Here is a 3,479-nt window from a genome sequence, read left to right as displayed (position 1 = left end):
TGATGAGAAACTGACAGAAAAGAGGAGAAAAGAAGTAGGAGTATAGAAAACTTGAATCATGATTATTATCCAATTAACTTTACCTATAAGATACTCCAATACTGCAGAATACACATTATTTTCAAGTGCATAGAAATTTCACTGAAATTAAGCCATAAAGCAAATTTTATTAAATTTTAAATCATTAAAATAATTTTTAAAGTATGGTTTCTGAGAACAACAACTCATTTAAAGTAGAAGTCAATAATAAAAACACAACTATAAAAATCTCAGCTGTTGGAAAACATAAGCTTTACACTTCTAAACAAGTCACAGGTTAAAGAAAAAGTACAACAGAAACTATAGAATATTTTTCATTAAAAGAATGAAATGACAACATGAAACTACAGCAGTTCTCGGATGGATATTTATAGGTTTAAATGTATATATTAGTAAGAGAAGAAGAGTTTAAGACTAGAAAGTTTTAAGAAACCTAGTTGTATTTTCAAACAGGGTTTCTTTGCTGTACTGAGAATAAATTTAGACCACCAATCTCAAAGACAGGGAAAGCAAAGGAAGTTGCTATAGACTGTGGTGAAGAAGAGATATTAAGGGTCCAAATAGGGACCCACAGAAAATCAAAGGGGAAAGATGTCTCACATAGGTTTTTCTTTTTTTTCTTCCTTCCTTCCTTCCTTTCTCTCTCTTTCTTTCTTTGTAGTTTTCTTGTTGATTTGTCTATATTTTTCCTCACAATACCTTGTCTTAGAGACACTTCACATATATTGAAGATAAAATCAGCAGGACTTTGTGATGACTTGATGATGGGGTAAAGGTAAGAGAGTAGTCAAGTTTAATCCAGGGATTCTAACAGGATTGTCTATAAGTTTAGTTGGTCATATGCTAATGGTACCTGTATGAAGTCCAGGTGGAAATGGAAATACAAATTTGAAGCTTGGGAGGAACCTTATTTAGATGTGGATATTTTAGGATGATCACTTCCAGTCAGGTAGCCAAGGTCCCTACAGTGAATGCAGTGAATGAAGAAATTCAAAGAAATGTAGGAACAATTGATTCCAGAGACTCCACAATCAAGTCAAGATGTACATGTCAGTCCTGGAAAGCACCAAAGTGCTTGAGATTTTTCTATGTGTCATCATGCTTTAGGTGTGAGAATCAGAGAACTTAAAACTTAACAATCTGTGGATGTTGCACACTCTTAAGTTTGGTGTGTTGCTTATATGGAATTGTAAGCCAATCCTCAGCATGAAATAGTCCCCCAAAAGAGAAGAAATAGTATAGCAGGAAATAAGAGCAGTTAATTCCAGAAGACCTCAGATGAATCTGCAGAGTAACAATGTTTGAAGAACATTTTCTGTGGTATAGTTTTTACCACATTTGCATTATACACCTAAAGGGCCCTACTTGGACACCAGGTGAAAACACTTATCAAGACTATTTTTTTTCCCTAACATTTTTCATCATTATCATGCTTCACCATTCATTTTTTAAGAAACATCCAAGTCAACTCATTAAAGTTTATTTCACGCCAATATTGGGAATTAAACCTAGGCATGAAGAAGGAAAAACAAAATAGCAGGTAAGAGGTAGCCTAAGACAAAACCAGGCCTACCTTAAGAGTGCAGAAAAGGAGTTGCCCATTTGAAGATCCCTGACCAAGTGACATTTGGCCCTAGAGGAAGGAGGTTCTGTTTGAATAAAGAACACATACCTTACATCAGGAAAGAAATAACATTCGAAATGGAGAAATATTTGCCTTTTAGCAAATGTCCAGGTCTTGTTCAAAAAATTAGTTTTATAGAGTAGCAATATTCATCATTCAATACTGTTAAGAACTCAACTCTTATAGGGGAGCATATCTCTACATTAAATTTGATTCCACTTTCAGGGGGGGTTAAAACATTAGTGTTCTGACACATTTGTACTCCTACCTGTTTGACAAAGGAGTAATAATCAATCTGTTGGGCCATTATGGTAAGGAATAAGAAGATTTTTGAAATGCAATCCATTGCCTACAAAATTCTGTGCATATTGCTAAGGATGGGGGAGTGGGCATTGTATAGACAGACATATAATGTGAAGATATAGCTTAGAACCCCAGAAGAAGCAGAGCAGATAAAACAGAAACACCATACTCTTTATGGTTTGATTTTTTTTTTCCAGAACTTTAAAAATCTGCCTAGGAAAGACTCTAAGACTTCAGATCTCATCTCAAAATGCATTTTTTCATTTGTCTCCAGTCTGTTTGTTATATATCGTATCAATTTTGTTACTAATACTTCTTTTCTTAGGGTGACAACACAGTCTCCTCTTTTCAAAAAGTTTGGTGATGTCCTGAATTCAGCGTCACTCAAAGACAGAACAACTATTATAGAACTCAATTTAAATTTTAAATTAAACTTCTTAGCCATTTCTTTTTATAATAATAATAATAATAGTTATTTACCTTCCTTTAGGAAAGATCTAAACAAAAAATGCAAAGAGAATCTGAAGGTTTGTTAAAGGATATGGAAACTTAGCTGAGAAGATAGAGGATTTAAATTCTCAACCACTGACCACAGATCAATGTCTTCAATGCACTATCCATCGTTCCTCAAAGCCAATCGATACTCACTTCTTTAATTGCTTTAAAATTAGAAAAGCTATTAGCTATTTAATGGTCTTTGTGAAAAGGTTATTGAGTACCAACTCCATTCCCAGTGCTTTGAGCATTTTGAGTTTTCAAATACAATTAAATCTCTCCAAATTAACAGGAGCATCCAAAGAATATATGAAAGGGACTACTTCTAAAAATGTTGATTCTCTGTCACTTGAACTCAAATGGTAGGACAAATGAGCAAGCCTCACTATGTTAGACTTACAGCTACTTTTATTATATTAGGACAATTACTCAAAGTCTTATATGTTTATTGGCATGTATTAGAAATGCTTTCCATGAAATTGTTCCCTTTCCACTTCTATCCAAAGTATCCCAATTTTCAAGCAGTTTAAGTACAGATTATTATTATTGAAGATTCACTGGGTGTAAATTCAAGCTGGTTCCTTTTTAACCAGTGACCTTTCTTTGTACAATGTAAAGTTACAAAACATGAACAAAGGCCCCGCTGGGATTTGAACCCAGGATCTCCTGTTTACTAGACAGGCGCTTTAACCAGCTAAGCCACGGAGCCAGTCCATAAGGCCTTCTAGTTATTTATTATTTGAACATAATTTCACTTCTGCACATTATATTACAAAACAATTCTAGCATTTTGTTTTTTCAGGTAATTTGAAAACAAGCAAACAAAAATAGGTATCTGAGTTTCAATCAAAACCAAAAAATAATTTTCTTTTAGAAGGATAAATATAGGGGCTGGACTGAAATGACTGTCTCCCTTGAAAAATTGTCCCAATGTGACTACCACTAGACTCCCTGTAAGCTCTATTGGCCACACAAGGTCCTTTGTTGAACCCCAAAGGAAAAACAAATTAACTTTTTA

At 34.0% G+C, this 3,479-nt stretch overlaps 1 non-coding gene across 1 annotated transcript; it reads right to left on the bottom strand.

The window, feature by feature from the left end:
* Positions 1-3,096: 3,096 nt before the first annotated feature.
* Positions 3,097-3,170, bottom strand: TRNAT-AGU. The gene has a single exon. It is a non-coding gene; the product is annotated as a tRNA-Thr (tRNA).
* Between the last annotated feature and the right edge of the window lie 309 nt (positions 3,171-3,479).

This window comes from Otolemur garnettii, unplaced genomic scaffold (assembly GCF_000181295.1).
Source record: "Otolemur garnettii isolate 467f Iridium unplaced genomic scaffold, OtoGar3 scaffold00223, whole genome shotgun sequence".
Taxonomy (NCBI): Eukaryota; Metazoa; Chordata; class Mammalia; order Primates; family Galagidae; genus Otolemur; species Otolemur garnettii.
Note: the sequence above shows the minus strand (reverse complement) of the source record. Positions and strands in the feature narration are given on the sequence as shown.